General features: G+C 42.3%; 1 protein-coding gene and 1 non-coding gene across 2 annotated transcripts in view; both read right to left on the bottom strand.

The window, feature by feature from the left end:
• The window catches only part of LOC138365565 (tripartite motif-containing protein 59-like), a 597995-nt gene that overhangs the window by 166567 nt on the left and 405858 nt on the right, over positions 1 to 25570 (bottom strand). The window lies entirely within an intron of this gene.
• Positions 20756 to 20829, bottom strand: TRNAN-GUU (transfer RNA asparagine (anticodon GUU)). The gene has a single exon. It is a non-coding gene; the product is annotated as a tRNA-Asn (tRNA).

Here is a 25570-nt window from a genome sequence, read left to right on the forward strand (position 1 = left end):
GGAAAACACTATTTGTCAAATATTGATACTGTTCTTAAAAGATTTCCCCATTTTGCACCCGTAAGATAACGTAAGCTTTTAAGGGTTGATAAATGTTAATCTTCTTGTTTGAGGAGCTGTTCACTTGAGACAGTTAAGCAAGTCCCAGCTGTGTCTGGGTACAAGTGACAGGATGAACAACCCAACGGGTTTTCTTCCTATTGGGGAGTGTTGTACATTCTGCTATGGCGGTGTGTCCACTCACAAGATGAGTGGCGCTGCCCAATAAACTCGCCCCTCGGGGCAAAATTTAAAAATTTAAATTTGCACCATATAAATTGTTGATTGCTAATATGTAAATTACAAATGATAAGAGATTGAAAAGATAGATAAAAGGTGATGGAAAAATACTGTTATAAATAGATAAATAGAAAATAATTAATATAACGGGAAAGAATATATAAATTATATGCAAATGAATAGTTATTAAAGATGGTTAAGTGTATAAATACAAGTGATTAACAATCTAAAAATGTGAATGGATTAATAAATACATGAGGATTAAAATACTAATTTAAATGAGATAAATATATTTTTTTTTTTGAGATATATACAAGAGTTGTTACATTCTTGTAGAGCCAATAGTATGCGTAGCGTTTCGGGCAGGTCCCTGGAATACGATCCCCGCCGCGAAGAATCGTTGTTACAACCAAGTACACATTTTACTGTTGCGTTAAACAGAGGCTACAGTTAAGGAATTGCGCCCAGTAAATCCTCCCCGGCCAGGATACGAACCCATGACATAGCGCTCGCGGAACGCCAGGCGAGTGTCTTACCACTACACCACGGAAATACGTAAAAGGTGCTGGAATAGATCCATAAAAAGTGAATAAATATTAAAGGGATTAAATAGATGAAAAAATAGGACTCAATAATTCCAACTAGAGTGTTATTTGGGTAATATATTAAAAAGGAAGTTCCGGTCAAGTGGTCGAACTGGTGACCTCGTGAACACCGGGTCTAACCTCCCAGTCTGGCCACGACTCTTCCTGCTTAATGAAGAACTCAACAGTCATACATTCATCCACTTCATCATACATCATCAACTGACATCTGAGGCGTGTGAAGGAGAAAGTCGGGAAGGAAAATTAATCTTTATGAGAAGAGGATGTAAGGTAAGGTAAGGAAATGATGAGGTGAAAGCGCCAGGCCAGTATGAATATATAACACTTGGAAGGGACATTAGGATGGGCTGGGATGTGAGGACGGAGTGAAGGAACGGTGCTCAACCTCTTGGACCTTCGGGAATCGAACAGAAAACATACTTTATAGACATCATAAATTTCAATAAAATTAAACAAAGTGAACTGTACGAAGTTATTAAGGTTTATCTGGGAGATATTCTACTTAGTATTTATTTAATCAACAAATAATATGTTTACATTGGTTGTTTATGGACATACAAGTAATTATGGTAATATTATAGTAATAGTTCAGGTAATTATGGTAATATTATAGTAATAGTTCAGGTAATTATGGTAATATTATAGTAATAGTTCAGGTAATTATGGTAATATTAAAGTAATAGTTCAGGTAATTATGGTAATATTATAGTAATAGTTCAGGTAATTATGGTAATATTATAGTAATAGTTCAGGTAATTATGGTAATATTATAGTAATAGTTCAGGTAATTATGGTAATATTATAGTAATAGTTCAGGTAATTATGGTAATATTATAGTAATAGTTCAGGTAATTATGGTAATATTATAGTAATAGTTCAGGTAATTATGGTAATATTATAGTAATAGTTCAGGTAATTATGGTAATATTATAGTAATAGTTCAGGTAATTATGGTAATATTATAGTAATAGTTCAGGTAATTATGGTAATATTATAGTAATAGTTCAGGTAATTATGGTAATATTATAGTAATAGTTCAGGTAATTATGGTAATATTATAGTAATAGTTCAAGTAATTATGGTAATATTATAGTAATAGTTCAGGTAATAATGGTAATATTATAGTAATAGTTCAGGTAATTATGGTAGTATTATAGTATTCGTGAAGGTAATTATCCTGTTGTTGTCAATATCTTACGACAGTTAAAATGTTTTTGATTACATAACTTTATTGACTCAAGAAATTAAAGAATCGTGAATGAAAACAGGACTGAAGTTAAAACTTGTCATATTCATGTCCAAAATACACAGATTTAAAACTAACGCACACAGACATGTTGTTAGTGTTGCAACGCTCAGGAACGGCATGTTTTGGGTGTTGCAACACAGGAATAAGGTGTTGAGAGTCTTGCAACACTGAAATAAGAAGTTATAAGTGTTGGAACACAAGAAGGAGGTGTTGCGAGTGTTGCAAAACAGAACTTGTTGTGAGTGTTGAGCAAAATTTATCAATTTTGTGAGTGCAAAAACAACCACTGCGCCACGGGGATTGTTATTAAAGTTATAGTTAAGGTAATTATGGTCAATTCCTTTCAATATGTTACGGCATTTAACATATTTTTCGTTATATTTCTTTACTGATGCTAGAGAGGAAAGAATCCTGAATGACAACCTTGCTGTAAATGACAGTCCAAATATAGAGAAGGAAACATACACAGACATAACACGAGTGCAAATGTGAGTGTTGCAACGGAAAGGAATACCGTGTTATGAGTGTTACATCACAGGAATGAAGTGTTGCAACACAGGAATGAAGTGTTGTGAGTGTTGCAACACAGAAATGAAGTGTTGTGAGTGTTATATCACACGAATGAAATGTTGTGAGTATTACATCACAGGAATGAAGTGTTGTGAGTGTTGCAACACAGGAATGAAGTGTTGTGAGTGTTACATCACAGGAATGAAGTGTTGTGAGTGTTACATCACAGGAATGAAGTGTTGTGAGTGTTGCAACACAGAAATATCAAATTGTGAGTGTTGTAAAATATAAATAACGTGTTGTGAGTGATGCAACACCGAAATAAAATATTGTGATTGTTCAACTGCAGAAATAAAAAAAAAATTGTTTTGCAACAAAGAAAATAACGTATTTTGAGAGTTATAACCCAGAATAATGTATTGTGAGTACTGCAATACAGTAATAACATGTTGTAGGTGTCACAACGTTGCAACACAAGAATAACGTGTTGTGAGTGTTGCACCAGTATGGAATAATTTATTGTAACACATAATTACCGTGTTGTGAGTGAGTGTTGCATCATATTTTTTTGTGATGCAAAACTCGCAACACGTTATTTCTGTCCTGAAATACTTGCTATACTTTATTTCTTAGTTGTAACGCAGACAACAAGTTATTTATGTTTGGCAACACAATGTTATTGTTGTATTGCAACACTCACAATGTTATTGTTGTATTGCAACACCCACAATGTTATTGTTGTATTGCAACACTCACAATGTTATTGTTGTATTGCAACACTCACAATGTTATTGTTGTATTGCAACACTCACAATGTTATTGTTGTATTGCAACACTCACAATGTTATTGTTGTATTGCAACACTCACAATGTTATTGTTGTATTGCAACACTCACAATGTTATTGTTGTATTGCAACACTCACAATGTTATTGTTGTATTGCAACACTCACAACATATTATTACTATTTTATAATAATATAATAATAATATATATTATAATATGTGAAAGTTGCTGGAATCGATATATAAAACGTGATTAAAAATATAAAATATGATTAAATAGATGACAACTATTATTGAACTAACACTAAAGTATCTTGTAGCCAATATATGGAAAAAAGGAAGACTAAACCGAGAGTTCGAACTCTCAGCAGTTAACACCCCGGTGTTAACACCCCGAACACCCCGGTGTTAACACCCTGAACACCCCAGTGTTAACACCCCGAACACCCCGGTGTTAACACCCTGAACACCCCGGTGTTAACACCCCCGAACACCTCGGTGTTAACACCCTGAACACCCCATTGTTAACACCCCGAACACCCCGGTGTTAACACCCTGAACACCCCGGTGTTAACACCCAGAACACCCCGGTGTTAACACCCTGAACACCCCGGTGTTAACACCCAGAACACCCCGGTGTTAACACCCTGAACACCCCGGTGTTAACTCCCTGAACACCCCGGTGTTAACACCCAAAAAAAGTATTCCTCCAGAGGGACATGACGAGGGAGGAGAGGGCCATGGCGGCAGAAGCAAGGAAGAAGCGCAGGGCGAGAGGGGAAAACCAGGAAACCACAGCTCCCAACGCATCACCCCCAGAGGCGAGGGGGGAACCCACAACCAGCTACCCAGTAACACCAGCGGGGAGGGCAACCCCACCACCCTCCTCTGCATAAAAAACCCCCCTTTCCTTCCTGTCCTCCCGCCCCGTTCACCCCATACCCTCCCTGTCCTTCCCCCGTCACTTGACCACCCCCCTCATCCCAGTATCCTCTGCAACCCTGGTATCCACCTCACAAATCCTCACACCCATGGCACAGCTTCCTCCACCAGCAGAACATTCACCAAGGAGGAGATTTGAGAAGGGACAGAAGAAAGTGAGCCTCAAGGCAATGTACACTAACATAGACAGTATGACAAATAAAGCAAATGAACTTGGAGAATGGGTACTAGAGGAAAACCCAGACATAATAGCTCTCACAGAAACAAAGCTGACGAAAACAATAACAAATGCAGTGTTCCCACAGGACTATTATGTTATGAGGAAAGAGAGAGAAGGGAGAGGTGGGGGTGGTGTAGCTCTGCTGGTAAGAAAAGGCTGGGATTTTGAGGAGTTGGTAGTTTAGGGATGTGAAGGTTTCAGTGACTACATAATAGGAACAATAACAACTGGAGGGCAAAAAATTATAGTTGTAGTCATATATAATCCGCCACCAAATGACAGAAGACCCAGACAGGAATATGATAGAAACAATATGGCCACTATTAACATAATGGAGAGTGCAGCTTCTGTTGCTGGCAGGAATGGATCTGGACTACTAATCATGGGAGACTTTAACCATGGGAAGATAGATTGGGAGAACAGAGACCCGCATGGAGGACCAGAAACATGGAGAGCTAAGCTGCTGGACGTGGCAACAAGAAACTTTCTAAGCCAGCACATCAAGGATCCAACAAGAATGAGAGAAGAGGATGAACCAGCAATGCTTGATTTGATATTTACCCTAAATGAGTGGGATATAAGGGAAGTCAAGATGGAAGCACCCTTTGGAATGAGTGATCACAGTGTATTGAACTTTGAGTACCTGGTAGAGCTAGGAATTATCCCCCCCAAAAAAAGAACTAGGAAACAAAAGGCTGGCATACCGAAAGGGAAATTATGAGGAGATGAGAAGCTTCCTTAGGGAAATACCTTGGGACACAGACCTCAGAGCTAAGTCTGTACAAGATATGATGGACTATGTCACCCAAAAGTGTCAGGAGGCAGTAAGCAGATACATCCCGGCCCAAAAGGAAAAATCCGAGAAGCAAAAGAAGAACCCAGGGTATAATAGGGCATGTATGGAAGCAAAGAAACTGAACAAAAGGGCGTGGAGGAACTTCCAGAATAACAGAACACTAGAAAGCAGAGAGAGATACCAGAGAACCAGGAATGAGTATGTCAGGGTGAGAAGAGAAGCAGAGAAAAGTTATGAAAATGATATAGCAAACAAAGCCAAGACCGAACCAAAGCTACTCCACAGTCATATCAGAAGGAAAACAACAGTGAAAGAACAGGTATTGAAACTTAGAACAGGCGAGGACAGGTATACAGAGAATGACAAAGAGGTGTGTGATGAATTCAACAAGAGGTTCCAAGAGTTCTTCACAACAGGACAAGGTGAGGTCACTGTGCTAGGAGAAAGGGAAGTAAACCAGGCGGCCTTGGAAGAGTTTGAAATTACGAGAGAGGAGGTCAAGAGACACCTGCTGGACCTGGATGTTAGAAAGGCTGTTGGTCCAGACGGGATCTCGCCATGGGTACTGAAAGAGTGTGCAGAGGCACTTTGCTTGCCACTCTCCATAGTGTATAGTAAGTCACTGGAGACGGGAGACCTACCAGAAATATGGAAGACGGCGAATGTGGTCCCAATATACAAAAGTGGCGACAGGCAAGAGGCACTGAACTACAGGCCAGTGTCCTTGACTTGTATACCATGCAAGGTGATGGAGAAGATCGTGAGAAAAAACCTGGTAGCACATCTGGAGAGAAGGGACTTCGTGACAAATCGACAACATGGGTTCAGGGAGGGTAAATCTTGCCTGACTGGCTTAATAGAATTCTATGACCAGGTAACACAGATTAAGCAAGAAAGAGAGGGCTGGGCGGACTGCATTTTCTTGGATTGTCGGAAAGCCTTTGACACAGTACCGCATAAGAGGCTGGTACATAAGCTGGAGAGACAGGCAGGTGTAACTGGTAAGGTGCTCCAGTGGATAAGGGAGTACCTAAGCAATAGGAAGCAGAGAGTTACGGTGAGGGGTGAGACCTCCGATTGGCGTGAAGTCACCAGTGGAGTCCCACAGGGCTCTGTACTAGGTCCTATCTTGTTTCTGATATATGTAAATGATCTCCCGGAGGGTATAGATTCATTTCTCTCAATGTTTGCGGACGATGCCAAAATTATGAGAAGGATTAAGACAGAAGAGGACTGTTTGAGGCTTCAAGAAGACCTAGACAAACTGCAGGAATGGTCGAACAAGTGGTTGTTAGAGTTTAACCCAACCAAATGTAATGTAATGAGGATAGGTGTAGGGAGCAGGAGGCCAAATACAAGGTATTATCTGGGAGAGGAAATTCTTCAGGAGTCAGAGAAGGAAAAAGACTTGGGAGTTGATATCACGCCAGACCTGTCTCCTGCAGCACATATCAAGAGGATAACATCAGCTGCATATGCCAGGCTGGCCAACATACGAACGGCATTCAGAAATTTGCGTAAAGAATCATTCAGAACTTTGTATACCACATATGTCAGGCCAATCCTGGAGTATGCAGCCCCAGCATGGAGTCCATATCGAGTCAAGGATAAGACTAAACTGGAAAAGGTTCAAAGATTTGCCACCAGACTAGTACCCGAGCTGATAGGTATGATCTACGAGGAGAGACTACGGGAATTAAACCTCACTTCACTGGAAGACATTAGAGTTAGGGGGGACATGATCACCGCATTCAAGATTCTCAAGGGAATTGATAGGGTAGATAAAGACAGGCTATTTAACACAAGGGGCACACACACAAGGGGACACAGGTGGAAACTGAGCGCCCAAGTGAGCCACAGAGATATTAGAAAGAACTTTTTTAGTGTCAGAGTGGTTGACAAATGGAGTGCATTAGGAAGTGATGTGGTGGAGGCTGACTCCATACACAGTTTCAAGTGTAGATATGATAGAGCCCAATAGGCTCAGGAATCTGTACACCTGTTGATTGACGGGTGAGAGGCGGGACCAAAGAGCCAGAGCTCAACCCCTGCAAGCACAACTAGGTGAGTACCCGAACATCTCGGTGTTAACACCCTGAACACCCCTCAAAGGGGCCTCGTAGCCTGGTGGGTAGCGCGCAGGACTCGTAATTCTGTGGCGCGGGTTCGATTCCCGCACGAGGCAGAAACAAATGGGCAAAGTTTCTTTCACCCTGAATGCTCCTGTTATCTAGCAGTAAATAGGTACCTGGGAGTTAGTCAGCTGTCACGGGCTGCTTCCAGGGGGTTGAGGCCTGGTCGAGGACCGGGCCGCGGGGACACTAAAGCCCCGAAATCATCTCAAGATAACCTCAAGATAACCCCGGTGTTAACACCCTGAACACCCCGGTGTTAACACCCTGAACACCCCGGTGTTAACACCCTGAACACCCCAGTGTTAACACCCTGAACACCCCAGTGTTAACACCCCGGTGTTAACACCCTGAACACCCCAGTGTTAACACCCCGGTGTTAACACCCTGAACACCCCAGTGTTAACACCCCGAACACCCCGGTGTTAACACCCTGAACACCCCAGTGTTAACACCCCGGTGTTAACACCCTGAACACCCCAGTGTTAACACCCCGGTGTTAACACCCTGAACACCCCAGTGTTAACACCCCGAACACCCCGGTGTTAACACCCTGAACACCCCAGTGTTAACACCCCGGTGTTAACACCCTGAACACCCCAGTGTTAACACCCCGGTGTTAACACCCTGAACACCCCAGTGTTAACACCCCGAACACCCCGGTGTTAACACCCTGAACACCCCAGTGTTAACACCCTGAACACCCCGGTGTTAACACCCTGAACACCCCGGTGTTAACACCCTGAACACCCCAGTGTTAACACCCCGAACACCCCGGTGTTAACACCCCCGAACACCGGGTGTTAACACCCTGAACACCCCGGTGTTAACACCCCCGAACACCGGGTGTTAACACCCTTAACACCGGGTCCGACCTCCCAGTCTGGCCACGACTCTTCCTGCTTAATGAAGAACTCAACAGTCATACATTCATCCACTTCATCATACATCATCAACTGACAACTGAGGCGTGAGAAGACAAAATCAGGAAGGAAAAGTCTCTGAGGAAGCGAGGTAAGGTAAGGTAATTATGAGGTGAAAGTACTAGGCCAGTATGATTATATACCACTTGGAAGGGATATTAAGATCATCTGGGATATATAAGGACGAAGTGAAGGAATGGAAAGCTAACACTTGAACCATCGGGGATCGAACGCGGACCTTGCAAGAATCGAGAGGACGGAGTGGAGAAACGGTGCCCAAGCACTGGGACCATCGGGGATCGAACACAAACGTATTTTATAAGCAGCACAGCTCTAATAAATTTCAGCAAACTGAAGTGTACACAGTTGTTCTCACCAGTTCTTTAAGGTTTATCAATTAATTATTGAACTTAGTTACTGAATCAATATTAAAGTTATGTTTATCAGTTAGTTATTGAACTACGCCTTGAACCCGTAGGTGCGGGACTCTGAAGTCCTCCTCCTTGGGCTCTAGCAGCCCCAGGCTCTGCTTCAGGAGGCTGGGGTCGTTCTTGCCCTTGCTGGGGTGGTTCTTCTCCGGCCCCGACTACGGCGGTCTCCGGGTTATGAGTCCCTTCACCAGCTTCCAGGTCAACTCCGGAGCTCACAGTTCCTGCGACGGCGCTGGAACCAATCATATTGGCGTTTGCCTTTCCATTGGAGACTTTCGGCGCCGTGGAGAGGGGGCACCTGCTGCATGGTTGACAGCTTCTCCCCCGTATCAACCTACCCTGGCTTTGTGCCCTGGAGAGGCCACTCCAGACCGACAACCAGAGCACAACTCCATAGTCTCCTGAGACTGATGAATGTCTGCTACTACTACGACTAGAAGATATAGGTAATAATATATATGTAATAGTATTAGTTAACACAAAAACTATATATTGGAGGAACTCTACAACCTGTAATAAGAAGTCTTGTACTTTGAATATAACCAATGTTGTAACCCTTTTTGTGTAAAGAAATTTTAAATAAAATATAATGACAAAATAAAAAAATATAGGAATGGTATCAAAAGACAATATATAAGTGTGCGCGGGTGCCCCACAAGGCTTCCCCGGATGCTGCATGTCGTCTTCTTCGAGGTCGAGGGTCCCTACAAACGCAACCAAAGATGGTAACCCCTATATATTTATATAACCTATATCTATAAAATAGAATGTTTATCCGAGGATGGTGACCAGACACTTGGTGGGACTTGCCTCGCCCAGCTTTCCAAGATGAGTCATGTTGGGTAGGGGAGCGTCATAGCCTAGTCGGTGTCCGCCGAATTGTAATACTTTAAGAAATATCGGCAATTATATTAATAGCAAACCTAAGACAACCTTGCAGTAATAACATCTATGTAGGAGAAATCCACAAGGGCCGTGACGAGAGTTCGAAGCTACATCCGAGAGCATCCCAGACGCTGCCTTAATCGACTGAGCTACGACATGGTAAAAGAATTGCAACCAGAAGTTCTACTGACCTTACTTGGATCCTGCAGCCTCTCTGAGACAAAAACCAGGATTTTACACAATTCCCCCCCATGCACCCGAGCTCTGTCAATAAGCCGTTCTACCTCTTTACAAAATGAAGTAAGAGCGAAGAAATAGAACGGCTTATTGACAGAGCTCGGGTGCATGGGGGGATTTGTGTAAAATCCTGGTTTGTGTCTCGGAGAGGCTGCAGGATCCAAGTAAGGTCAGTAGAACTTCTGGTTGCAATTCTTTTACCATGTCGTAGCTCAGTCGATTAAGGCAGCGTCTGGGATCCTCTCGGACGTAGGTTTGAACCCTCGTCACGGCCCTTGTAGATTTGTTCATATGATGCATCACGCTATTGTGATTTCTGTCTGTAATCAATGTAGGAGCTTATGATATATTAATAGCAGTGCTTATAAGCAACACATCCATCCTCCATCGTACATATATTGATGTAATGAACAATTGGATAGCAGAATTTGGTATTATTGAATTTGGATAAACCGGCAAAAGTTTTGTCAAATCAAATCAAATGTTTATTCAGGTAAAGTACATACATACAAGGTGAGACACAAATATGTTGTGGGATTTATAGATAGAGCTTGTACATACAATGTCTAAAGCCACTATTACGCCAAGCGTTTCGGGCAAGGTTGGCCCGAACCTTTATATTTGTTTCTCATAAATCCTAACGTAACTTACCATCCAAGGTCTAATTCTAATACATGCTAACTGAGGCCAAATGTGGGAACCGACCTGTGAGATTTATATTTATTTGATTTATATGAATTTATATAGAATTTATATTTACGTTAATTTGTATACTTCGATAGCAATTTGTATGATGATAAGTGGACTGTATTTCTGCAATAATCTCACAAATCGATCCTTTACACATTAGGGGGGGTTTATATTGAATTTATATATATGCAGCCAATCAAACTACAGTATTAGACTACATACATTGAAGAGGTTCCTTATCTTATTGTACAGCATGCCTTAGTCCACCAGGTATAACCAGGATGTAGACACCAAATTATCCTCTTTGAGGTAGCTTCCATCACCCAGTAACTGGTACACAAAGCATGCTTCCTCGTCTTGACCTGTCAAAAGGGCGCTAGCTGTAAAGCCAGAATCCTAATATATGACAGCTATATCAGAGAAAAGACTGTACAAGGAATCATAAAGACCTGGCTTAATTACCTTTAGTATGAGGCGATCTCGTGATCTAAACGGCTCACCCTATCTAATGACATTAATGGCCACAAATGATAGATAAATGGGTTTTGGCAGAACACTTAACTTGTATTTGTTGACAGCGTGTTGATGACGGTACACCTTTGGTTTCCATAACACTTCGTCCAAGTATAATTAACAGGAGCCGAAATGCTCCCGTGCGCCTCTGGTCTAAGTACAATAACAATGGCTGACCACTCCCTCACAACTGACGCTACTGGCCTACATTGTCCAGATGACAGTAAGTGATAGAAGGGTCACATTTACTCTATTTTAATTCTGATAATTAAGTTAATTTATATGAGATGTTTTTATGATGGTAAAGTCCAAAGACTAATGTATTAAGAATAATTCCCACCATAATAGGTGGTGAATTTATAATAGTATGTGGTAATGATATTCCGTTTTCTATAGACGGTAATTCCACTACATGTTACATTTTCTATGGGTTAACTTGTTTATACAACGCAGCAGCAATATTATCTGCCTGCATGTAATATTAAATGGTGTCGGATTTTCCGACACCAAATATAGTACATATATATGTTATACTAGGCCTAGGAATATATCTGTTTGGTTTTAGCTGTATTTTTTCCCGACTATAAGGTGAATAGTACCAAATTCTACTATGTAATTGTCCATTACGTCAATATTTAATTTATATGTACGATGCTCTACATAGTTACAAAATGTACAGGAGGATGGATTGCTATCATTAAAGATAAAAACATTTCTTTTGGTTTGTTATGGTAGGAAAAATTTAGACTGTAGCAGAGCGTAGTTTCGATCTACGGACCTCTAGTGGGATTATGGGCCCAGCACGCTTTCACTGCGCCACTCTGCTCCACAATGCATAGTTATATGACTCTCAATATTAATAATTAGTATAATGTAGTATTAGCAAATTACAAATTGGTATAAGTTTTATGATTTAATAAATATTGTCAATGTTCTTTGTTATTAATTTTAGCTCTTTGAAGGGGAGGGAAGGGAACTATCAGGGGGGAAAGCGCCAAGCCATTACAACTATATAGCACTGGGAAGGGGTCAGGATAAGGATTTGGGATGGGACGGAGGAAAGGAATGGTACCCAACCACTTGCTCGGTCGGGGATTGAACGCCGACCTGCAAGAAGCGAGACCGTCGCTCTACCGTCCGACCCATGTGGTCGGACACTTTGAGTTTATTTCAATAGGTTATGAAAACAAACATTTAAAAAGTCAAATGTTTCCGCCCGGGATCGAACCGGGGACCTTGCGCGTGTGAGGCGCACGTGATAACCACTACACAACGGAAACCTGAAGTATAGCGACCTGTTATTATATGGACCAAATCCGGTTAGTTGCTACCAAAGATGCACATAGTTTTTCTTCAGCGATATAATATGATCAAAACACATTGCTTGAGTAATTATATAAATTAAACAAGGTTTAATAACGAAAATAGAGAGAAAATCCTGTTTTATGTGTGTACGGGGTGTATGACGTCACGATAACATGAGAGGTTTAGTTTAGTTTAGTTCACTTATTATGCACCCCATACCCATCTTGTGGGAGGTAGAAGGAGTTACAGAAGCACATAATGGGCTCAGGGACTGAACCCCACAATTCACTTAGTTAAGCAAGTTCAAATCTTGATAACTAGTTACGAAATTCAGTATAAGTCGTCACATCATAAATGGGTTCGTGATTGACCACAAGTATGGTTTCTAAATTAAGCAACTGACATGTGGAGAGCTAGTGTCACAATTTTTTTTTTTTTTTTTTTAGATATATACAAGAGTTGTTACATTCTTGTACAGTCACTAGTACGCGTAGCGTTTCGGGCAGGTCCCTGGAATACGATCCCCTGCCTCGAAGAATCGTTTTTTCATCCAAGTACACATTTTACTGTTGCGTTAAACAGAGGCTACAGTTAAGGAATTGCGGCCAGTAAATCCTCCCCGGCCAGGATACGAACCCATGACAGCGCTCGCGGAACGCCAGAACCCCCCTCCAGTGGGCAGCGGTGGATAGCAGATCATTTTGAATTAAATATTTACACATCTCTGGAACATTTAATTTGTTATAGGAAGCAGAAGGAAGTGATATTAGGGTCTCAGAGTGCGGGAGCAGGTGTTTTTAAGGGTTCAGAGAAAGGGAGCGAGCGGGAAAAAGCAGGAAAAACTGATTTTAGGGCTTCAGGAAGCAAAAGGAAGTGTTTTTAAGGCTTCAGAGAGTGGGAGGAAATAGGAGGAAGTATTTTTAGGGATTCGGAGAGCGGAAGGAATTGTTATTAGGGCTTCAGAGAGCGGGAGCGAGTGGCAGGAAGCAGGAGAAATAATTTGTAAGGCTTCAGAGAGCGATTGATTGATGAAGATTAAGCCACTCAAAAGGTGGCACGAGCATGAATAGCCCGTAAGTAGTGGACCTTTTGAGCCATCACCAGTATCAAAAGCTGATACTGGATATCTGTGGAGGTGCGAATGCACCCTGCATGACGGGAGATGTCTCCCTTATGAATGTGTTAAGATGAAGATGAAGCCACCCAAAAGGTGGCACGGGCATGAATAGCTCGTAAGTGGTGGCCCTTTTGAGCCATTACCAGTATCAAGAGCTGATACTGGAGATCTGTGGAGGTGCGACTGCACCCTGCGTGACAGGAGATGTCTCCCGTGAGAGAGCGAGAGGGAATATTTTTAAGGCTTCAGAGAGCGGGAGGAAGTGGGAGGTAGCAGAAGGAAATAGTAATAGGGTTTCAGAGATCGGGAACGAGCAGGAGGAAGTATTTTTATGGGTTCAGAGAGTGGTAGGAAGTGTTACTAGCGCTTCAGAGAGCGGGAGGAAGCAGGAGGAAGAGTTTTTAGGGCTTTCGATGGCGGGAAGGAGCGGTAAGAAGCAGGAGGAAATATTTGTAAGGTTTTAGAGAGCGTAGCCTCCGTAACACAGTTGGTTAGCGTACAAATGTTTCTCGCTGTAGGGCTCTCACCATGTCAGTTGCTTAATTTAGAAACTGTACTTGTTGGCGGTCTCGAGCCCATTGTTGATGTGATGATGTGCATTGAATTTTGTAACTCTCTCAGCAAGATTAACTTGCTCAGGTAAATGAATTGTGGGGTTCAGTCCCTATGAGCCCATTATGTGCCTCTGTAACTCTTTCCACTACCGCCCAAAGGACAGGTATGGGGTGCATATTAATTGAACTAAACTATAAACAAGGTCGAGGGAGGGGGAAGACGTACCGTGCGCGCTCCGTTAAAATCGTGACATTAACCGGGATTCTTAGGACTACTACCGTGGATTACTGATTACGGACATAACAAAGTGCATAGTGACCCGCTGGAAAAAATTGAAAATAGTCATTAACAATAGAACTTTGTGTTAAATAGAGAATAAACGGGAGACCACGTGTGAGCCAGTGAACGAGGCTTTGTGTACATGCGTGTATTAGGGGAAAAAAATAGTGAACGGTGATTCGTGGAACAGTGATGTGGAACGGGTATCACAACAACATATAAGTTGGAAGTGAATATTATAAATATAGAATACTAGAAATATAGAATAGTGGCAAGAGGCGGCATCAGTGGTTATAAATCGGGTAACTGGAAACTGGTGACATCAACCTGGGACAACAAGAGGTCACCTGTACTGACCGGGGACCAGCTTCGCATCCTACGCTAAGTACCTGCCATAAAGTTTGAACAAAATAACATACATAATATTACAAATATACGGTATACATATAATATTATAAATATTAAACATATAAATATATATACATATAATTTTATAAAGAGTTAAAAGGACTGACATCAACAAGTGATCCATACAGTGACTCTCAAATACAACGTGTCAACTGTACAGCCTCTGAGACCCTCACTCTCGACCGTGCGATAAATACTGACCATACAGTAGAACAAATAAACATATATCTTGTTACAAATATACAATATACATATAATATTATAAATATATAGATATATACAACAAAACAAGGCAAAATGGGAGTAAATAAACAAATTTGTGGCCACTGTAACAACTCCTTAAAGACGAAGGTAACGGGAATTGAATGTTATATCTGTAAGACTAGATTCCATTCGGCTTGTACAGGAGTGAGTAACACTACGGCACTGAGAGCTGGCCACTTGCTCTGGGTGTGTAAAAACGACCTGCCAGCTTGGAATATCCTAAAAAACCTTCTAGATAACATGACGCATGATCGGAAAACATCATTCATTGGAAGCCTATCAGCCATCCAGGAGTGGGAAAGGAACAACAATTCTAATATACAAGGGGCGGAGGCTATAGTCAGGGAAGAAACTGAGGCTGAAACTCAGGAAGTTGTAAACTCTGACTCAGTAGGCCAGGATGTAGATGACAGTAAACTAGAAAGTGTACCAGACAGCACTGACAGCTCGATAGGTACAGACACTACGACGGTTCCCGATAGAGCAATTCAGAACAGAAGGACAGACTTATGCAAATTTTATGCAAAGGGCATATGCAGACATAGATATGCTGGAAATAAGAAAGGATTAGAATGCAGTTACCAACATCCCAAAAAATGTTTAAATATGCTTAGGAAAGGTGAGTGTCGATTTGGATCAATATGTAGGTTTTTCCATCCTGACATGTGCCAAACCTCACTGGAGGACAGAAAATGCTATGACCTCAGCTGCCCACACTTTCACGTGAAAGGCACGGAACGCTACATAAAGAGTGGCAAACAGGATAATGAATTTGGAGGAAACTATAAATTTTTTATACCAGACCGACAGAGAATTCAAAAGGAGCAGCATGGAGAGTGTATGAAACTGGATGCCAGATCCACTTGCATTCCAGAATTACAGATACAATTACCCACCGAAAGGGAACTACAACTACGACAGACAACTGCCCTACAACAATCAGTACTGGTCAGAACAAACTCATTATGTCCACGCATAATGGGCTTGCCGAAAAAGTCTCCCATCCAAACTATCACTAATAGAGTAACCTCATTCATCTTTGCCAACATACAAGGACTGAAAACAAGAACAAACAACAAAGTACAGTTCATAAATGGCCTCCTCACGGAGTCAAATGCAGTATTTGGAGCTTTCACAGAAACCTATGCAGGGGAATTGTTGGACAGTGAGATCTGGATTCCAGGATATAACCTATACAGGTGTGATAGGAAAATTAGGTCACATGGAGGAGTGGGTCTGTATATTAAGGAAGACCTTGTATGCTCGGAGCTTCTAAACGTTACAAATGAGGTGGTAGAGGTACTGGGATTAAAAATAAAGAAAATAAATTTAGTGATTATTCTAATATACAAACCGCCAGATGCAACGGCTGAGGAATTCACAGAACAGACAAGCAAAATAGAGAATAGCCTTGATAATTTGGAGAACCCGATACCTGATATTGTCTTCCTAGGTGACTTCAACTTGCCTAGTCTCAGGTGGAAAATAGCAAACAATAATATTATACCAGGAAATCTATCAGGACCTAACCAACCACAGATTAGTGAACTACTTAGATTCTGTGACAAATTTTCACTCAATCAGCAGATATCGGAGCCAACGAGAAATTAAAATATTCTAGATCTGGTCTTTACGAACAATGAAGACATTATCAGAGACATTACGATATCAGATACCATGCTCAGATCACAAGCTCATTGAAGTGCAAGCGACCATCAATACTCAGAATAGACCTAAAACGTTGATAAAGCGAGAGGGGCTATTCAGTAAATTCAATTTTTATAATAAAAGGATAGCCTGGGAGATAATAAACAGGGAACTTACAAACATTCCATAGGGGACTGTTCTAAGTAATACAAGTCCTACAGAAGGAATATAAAAACTGACTTCAGAAGCGTATCAAGTCTGCCTGAAACATGTTCCTTTGAGGAAAGCCAGAAAGAGATCAAACGTAGAAAGAGAACGCAGACGACACTATAAATACAGAAAAAAAATAACGGAACTGCTTATGCAGACACGAATTTCCCGTCAAAGAAGGAATAATTTAAATAGGGAGATTGAAGAAATCGAGCGGAAATTGAAACACTCATATGAAACTGAAGAAAGGCAGTTAGAACAGAAAGCAATTCAGGAAATAAAGAAAAATCCAAAATATTTCTTCTCATATGCGAAATCAAAAGCAAAAACCACTGCCAGTATTGGACCTATTTGTACAAGTGAAGGTTCATACACGGAGGATGACAAAGAAATTAGTGAAATCCTAAAAAAGCAGTATGAGGACATGTTTAGCACTCCAATAAACAACATGAAGGTGGAAGATCCAGACAATTTCTTTATGCGGGATATTCAAACCCCTGTAAATATAACTGATATAAACACGAGCGCACTAAATTTTGAAAGAGAAATTGAAAACATGCCCATGCACTCGGCCCCAGGTCCAGACTCATGGAATTCAATATTTATAAAGAAATGCCAAGTGCCGGTAGCACAGGCACTCAGTATAGTGTGGAGGAAGAGCTTGGACACGGGGGAGATACCAGATGCACTTAAAGTAGCAGACATAGCCCCTCTACACAAGGGAGGGAGCAAAGCATTGGCAAAGAATTATAGACCAGTTGCACTAACATCGCACATCATAAAAGTATTTGAGAGAGTGATTAGGAGTCAGGTCACCAATTTCATGGAGACCAATGACCTTCACAACCCAGGCCAACATGGATTTCGAGCGGGAAGATCGTACAGCTACTTGAGCACTACGACAAAGTCACTGAGGCATTAGAAGAAAAACAGAATGCTGATGTGATATACACGGACTTCGCAAAGGCTTTCGATAAATGTGACCATGGCGTGATAGCACACAAAATGAAGTCAATGGGAATAACCGGTAAAGTAGGACGCTGGATACTCAGTTTTCTGTCAAACAGACTCAGCGAGTAACGGTCAACCATATAAAATCTAGTCCAAGTGCAGTTAAAAGCTCTGTACCTCATGGTACAGTTCTTGCACCGCTGCTTTTCCTTATTCTCATATCAGATATAGACAAAAATACAAGTCACAGCTTCGTATCGTCCTTTGCAGATGACACAAAAATCAGAATGAAAATTACCTCGGCTGAAGACATTGAAAAACTTCAAGCTGATATTAATAAAGTTTTCGACTGGGCATCAGAAAATAACATGATGTTTAACAGTGATAAATTCCAGGTACTCAGGTACGGTAAAAATGAGGACCTTAAACATAATACAGAGTACAAAACACAATCAAATGTACCCATAGTAGAAAATCAGCATGTAAAGGATTTGGGAATAATAATGTCTGACGACCTAACGTTTAAGGAGCATAACCAAGCAAATATTCCAACAGCCAGAAAAATGATAGGATGGATTACGAGAACTTTCAAATCCAGGGATCCCATCACAATGGTTGTACTCTTCAAGTTACTTGTGTTGTCCCGTCTTGAGTACTGCTCAGTACTCACTTCCCCCTTCAGAGCAGGAGAGATTGCTGAAATTGAGGGAATACAGAGAACATATACGGCACGCATAGACGCAATAAAGCACCTAAATTATTGGGATCGTCTCAAAACCCTCCAAATGTACTCACTAGAAAGAAGACGAGAGAGATATCAAATAATATACACCTGGAAGATACTGGAGAGCCAAGTACCAAATCTACACAGTAAAATAACAACGTACTGGAGTGAACGATATGGAAGAAAATGTAGAATAGAACCAGTGAAGAGCAGAGGTGCCATAGGCACAATCAGGGAACACTGTATAAACATCAGAGGTCCGCGGTTGTTCAACATCCTCTCAGCAAGCATAAGAAATATTGCCGGAACAACCGTGGACATTTTCATGAGGAAACTAGATTTATTCCTCCAAGGAGTGCCGGACCAACCGGGCTGTGGTGGGTATGTGGGCCTGCAGGCCGCTCCAAGCAACAGCCTAGTGGACCAAACTCTCACAAGTCAAGCCTGGCCTCGGGCCGGGCGGACGTACTGCTATGTACTTACATTTGTAATGAAAAAAAAAACATTATTAATACATTAAAACAATTTCGTAGCAGAGCGTAGTTTCGATCTACGGACCTCTGGGTTATGGGCCCAGCACGCTTCCACTGCGCCACTCTGCTGCTCATATTATTTGGATGATACATTTTATACGTCTTTTATAAAATTATAATTGGTAATATTTTCTTCATAAATAAAAGTACCAGTGTTTCTGCGCAGTAACGCTCCAGTATGTACGGATTTTATTTTTATTTTATTTATTTATATATTCAAGAGTTCTTACATTCTTGTACAGCCTGTATATTCTTGTACGCGTAGCGTTTCGGGTAAGTCCTCAATCCTATGTTCCCTGGAATACGACTCCGCGAAGAATTGTTTTTACAACCAAGTACCCATTTTACTGTTGAATTAAACAGAGGTTACAGTTAAGGATTTGCGCCCAGTAAATCCTCCCCGGCCAGGATACAAACTCAGGACAAAGCGCTCGCGGAACGCCAGGCGAGCGTCTTACCACGACGCCAAGGAGACATCCCATGCGTCATCTTGCGCATGGGATGCATACATCATGGTAACTGTGCGCAGCTAGCTGCGTATGACATACATCATAGCATGGGTATGTGATCACTGCTGCACACGATGGGTATGGGTTCACTACCACTCATGAACAGGACATGTATTGGAGGCACTAACGCTCACAGGATAGGTATACATGGGGTCTACAGGATAAGTATGGGATCCACTCAGCCCTGGAGGCTGATCTGTCGTGTTTGTTGAGGTCTATAGCAACTCTTCTTGCATGTAAACATTCCAAGCATAAGAATTATATTTTGTGTCTGGACCGAGATTCATCAGTCAGTTACGCAAGTGCTTACGAACATGTTATCTCAATCTTTGGCGACTTTACACATATTAAACAGTTTATGAGCTCCGAAGGACTGGGAGGCAGTTTATAATTATATATTATTTTCTAAATTGTTGTGTTATGCCGCCAAAACTCGGCATGTAGATGTTCAACCCGTCCTCCTAATAGAACGGCGCCTTTTGACGAATACTCTTCCCGAGACCAAAATTTGTCGTACTAGAAAATGGTAGCGGCTCATGAAACTGCAGCCCATCCTCTTATTGTTGCAAAGACAACCTTAACTAACTGAACCTTCCTAGGCCTAATACACGCTATTTAAGGCCTAATATCGTACATATGTCTGCTATGCTAGACCTAGGAATATATATGTTTTTTTAGCTTTATTTTTTCAGACTATAAAGTGATTAGTGCTATATACTTCACTTCCGACTATAAAGAGTCTATAATTAAGACTATAATTAAGAATTCAGACTATAAAGTGATCAGTAAGTTCTATTATGTAATGACTTAGTACGTCAACGTTTGTACTATGGAGCATATACAACAACTACTGTGTAAACAGGAGGATGGGTCGCGACGTTGACATACTGTGCCGTTCTCTGTTGTGTTAGGATAAGGTCACTTACGCGCGAGAGTTTGTTGACGTTGGGAGACTTGAGAAGGACGGGCTGGATCACGGGGCCAAGTGTGACATCGCTGTCAAGTGTGTTATGTCGGTCTTGTCTGAGGTCAACCCCTAGAGTTGGCCTAAATAATCGCCCCCGGGTGGGCTCGAACCACCAACCTTTCGGTTAACAGCCGAACGCGCTAACCAATTGTGCCACGGAGGCTCGAGGAACGTACTAAACAAATTTGTAATAAGGCGGAACTACTTAGATATCGAAGTGTAATAATTATCTGAGTTTGAGAGCTACTAATAGTGGCCTCGATGAGGACAGGAGGCCGGCGGCTTGTCGACGGTCCCCCATTTGCTTTGATGATATTTTCCTGATGATGATAATTCCTATAGTGTCCTAATGCCTAAGTAACCTTGTGTCTAGTGGTCACGACGGAGATGGGAAGCCGGCAGCTTGTCAATGGCTCCCCCATTTTTCCTAAGTTTCCTCCTTTTCTTTCTTCCCTAATTTTCCTCCTTTCCCCCCACAAAAAAGAGTAACAACAACAAAAAAGACTCTGGGGTTGGAGTCCCTGTGCCTTCTTGTACCAACTTCGAGGTTAACTCCGGAGCTGGAGCCCCCTGGAGGCAGTTCCTTGTTGCCTTCAACCTCTTACTGACAGTTCCTGCGACGGCGCTGGAACCTGTCTTATTGGCGTTTGCCTTTCCAATTGAGACGTTCTGTGCTGTGGAGAGGGGGACTTGCTGCATGGGTGACAGCTTCTCCCCCCGTATCAACCTACCCTGGCTTTGTGCCCTGGTGAGGCCACTCCAGACCGACAACCAGAACGGAACTCCATAGTCTCCTGAGACAGATGGACGCCTACTATTTGGATGGTCCACCAGTTTTTTACATTCTTGTAAAGCCACTAGCACGCATAGCGTTTCGGCCAGGTCCTATATCCTAATACGGCTAAGTCCTAAGATTAATATTAATCTTAATTAATAACCCCGGAATACGACCCGTCAAATCGTTTCACTGCTGGATGAAGAGAGGCGTACTGTTAAGAATTGGAACCTAGTCAATCCTCCTCGGCCAGGATACGAACCCAGACTAAATTGCTCGCGAATTGCCGGGCTAGAGTTTCACCACTGCGCCACGGGGACTGCATATACTACTGCATGCACGGTGACCAGTCATTGAAAGTTTCTCAACAATTGGGAACTCTAATAAGAAAGTCAACCAAACCGTAGGAATAGTGAAACGAACCTTTGACTTCATGGAAAATGAAGTTATTGAACTGTAAACATCTCTGGTGCGGCCACATTTGGACTGCTGTATCAAGCATAGAGGCCTCAGCTTCAGAACATATCTGCTGTGGAGAAAGTACAACACAGAGCGACAAAAAGCATCTGAGAACTATATTGGCTCCCATACCAGGAACGGTTGAGGGCCCCAGGACTAACACAGCAAGCCAGACGGGGCATGGTGGCTCCCATACCAGGAACGGTTGAGGGCCCCAGGACTAACACAGCAAGCCAGACGGGGCATGGTGGCTCCCATACCAGGAACGGTTGAGGGCCCCAGGACTAACACAGCAAGCCAGACGGGGCATGGTGGCTCCCATACCAGGAACGGTTGAGGGCCCCAGGACTAACACAGCAAGGCAGACGGGGCATGGTGGCTCCCATACCAGGAACGGTTGAGGGCCCCAGGACGAACACAGCAAGCCACAGTATACAGAACAGCGTACAGTATACAGAACCCCGTACAGTATACAGAACAGCATACAGTATACAGAACCCCGTACAGTATACAGAACAGCATACAGTATACAGAACCCCGAACAGTATACGGAACAGCGTACAGTACACAGAACAGTGTACAGTATACAGAACAGTGTACAGTATACAGAACAGCGTACAGTACACAGAACAGTGTTCAGTATACAGAACAGTGTAAGTATACATAACAGCGTACAGTATACAGAACAGTGTACAGTATACAGAACAGTGTAAGTATACAGAACAGTGTATAGTATACAGAACAGTGTACAGTATACAGAACAGTGTAAGTATACATAACAGCGTACAGTATACAGAACAGTGTACAGTATACAGAACAGTGTACAGTATACAGAACAGTGTAAGTATACAGAGCAGTGTACAGTATACAGAACAGTGTACAGTATACAGAACAGCGTACAGTATACAGAACAGCGTACAGTATACAGAACAGCATACAGTATACAGAACAGCATTCAGTATACAGAACAGTGTACAGCATACAGAAACCCCATACAGTATACAGAACTGCGTACAGTATACAGAACACCATACAGTATACTGAACCCCATATAGTATACAGAACCCTGTAAAGAATACAGAACAATGTACAGTATACACAACAGTGTACATTATACAGAACAGTGTACAGTATACAGAACAGTGTACAGTATACAGAACAGTATACAGGAGAACATACAGTATACAGAACCCCGTACAGTATACAGTATACAGAACCCCGTACAGTATACAGAACAGCATACAATATACAGAACCCCATACAGTATACAGAACAGTGTACATTATACAGAACAGCGTAGAGTATACAGAACAGTGTACAGTATACAGAACCTCGTACAGTATACAGAACAGTGTACAGTATACAGAGCCCTGTACACTATACAGCACCCCGTACTGTATACAGCACCCTGTACAGTATACAGAACACTGTACCAATAATCCTGTCCAATAACGATGGTCTGCTTTCAGCCACTGATACTGCTATTGAATTCAAGAGATTCTTCTCTTCCATTGGGTCAACCTTGCAAATGATATTCCATCTTTCAGTACTGATGTTCAGGACTATCTTACAGATAACTACCCACAGTCTCTGTACCTAAGGCCCGCTAATTCCACTGATGTTACTGACATAATCATTTCCCTTAAGACCAAATCTAGTGCCCTTGCTGAGATACCAACTCTAATCTACAAAAAAAAACTCCAGATCTTTAGCCCATGCCATTGCATTGCTCTACAAGTCACTTGAACTCCAAACTTTTCCAGATATTCTAAAAAAAAGCGAGAGTAACCCCAGTCCATAAATGTGGTGATCTCACTGATGTCAACAACTTCAGACCTATATCAATTCTGCCAAGCTTGTCAAAAGTATTTGAAAAACTAATCTACAAGCAGCTTTACTCTTATCTAGCCAAACACAATATACTTAGCTCTTGTTAATATGGCTTCAGACCCCCCAAAAAAGTATTAACGATGCATTTAACTTGATACATGCAGCTCTTGATAAAACTTGATACATGCAGCTCTTGATAAAAATGAGTTCCCTGTTGGGTTGTTTGTGGACCTGCATAAGGCTTTTGACACTGTCAACCACCAAAACCTTCTTCTTAAATTACATCATTATGGAGACAGAGGTCACTTCCTGCAATACCTTCAATCTTACCTTACTGACAGGCTTCAGTATGTTTCTGTGAATAATTCAATTTCTCCCACCCTACCCATCAACACTGGTGTTCCTCAGGGCAGCATACTTGGCCCTCTCCTCTTTCTCATCTACATTAATGACCTTCCAAATGCCTCTCAACACCTCAAACCAATTCTATTTGCTGACGACACAACCTTCATCTTCTCCAGTCCTGACCCTCTTACTCTAAATGTCACAGTGAATACTGAACTAAATAAAGTCCATCTCTGGCTAACTGCCAACAAACTCACCCTCAACATTGACAAAACTTTCTATATTTTGTTTGGCAATAAATCCTCAAATCAAATTAATCTCGGGATAAACAATATCCAAATTTGTAACAAAGTAGATGGCAAATTCTTTGGTGTTGTTACGGCCCTCTTGGGTCGCAACTGGGTTCTTACTCTGATGTTGTTAGAGGAAGGGTATCCGGCCCCAAGCCAGTAGTGGCTTTCAAGGGATGTGATCCGTAACGCAAATAAACTAAAAGGGGAAGGGAAAGAAAGGCAAAAACTTAATATAATATAATAACCGCCACCAATAAATAATATATATAAAGTTACACAGGGGGAGGGGTATTAACACTGCACAGGGGAATTATCTACACGGTCGTCTTCTCCTGAAGACTCTGGATCCTCTCGGTGTCAAGCCCTCGGTGCTCTCGTGGCCTCACGACGAATTCTTCGAGAAGCTGAGTCTACCCCGGCCACAGGCCAGCCAAAACACAGTTCCACTGGGGGCACCGCCGTGGAGGCCGTCAACCACAAGTCCAGCAGACTGCTGGCAGGTTCCGGATCAGCAACGCTGTTCAGGCCACTCCACGAGTGATACTAGGGTAGCGCCCTAGTCAGGAGCCTCGTGTGATACCACAGGTCACTCTCCTGTCCACAATACCCCAGTGGTCAATCGTCTCCACCAGTCGGTCCCGGGTACGACAATCCTTCAACTGCCACTTCACTGGCAGGGTAACACCACAGTGTTCCTCCGGGAGGCGACTCACAGCTGCTGCAGCAAAGCACTTGGTATGGGGACGGCTGCCTTGGGTAGACTGACTCAACTTCTCTTACAGCAGTCCCAGGTCGACTCTGTAAGCAGACACGTCATCAATAACAGGGACACACTAAAGCACCTCACTTACAGGCTCAGACACAAACGCCCGACGTATCCACTCCATAGATGGCGTTGTCGTCTGAGCACCACCTCACCAGAGGTCAGCAGCGGCGGTGTTGTGAGCTGAACAGGACTGGAAACTGGCCCTTGTGGCCGGTACACTTCGTCCTCACCAGGTGTCGTCGTCCATTTGGAGGGGGTTTCGAGAGCTGACCCACAGATGGCGCGGTCGTCACTGCTCCGTGCTCGGACGCTGGATTCGGGTTCGTAACAGGTGTTCTCATAGACAACAAGCTGAATTTCCAGGGTCACATTCTAAATATATAAAAAAAAGTTTCAAAAACTGTTGGCATTCTTTCTAATATCAGATATTATGTAC

The sequence above is a fragment of the Procambarus clarkii genome, chromosome 17 (assembly GCF_040958095.1).
Source record: "Procambarus clarkii isolate CNS0578487 chromosome 17, FALCON_Pclarkii_2.0, whole genome shotgun sequence".
NCBI lineage: Eukaryota > Metazoa > Arthropoda > Malacostraca > Decapoda > Cambaridae > Procambarus > Procambarus clarkii.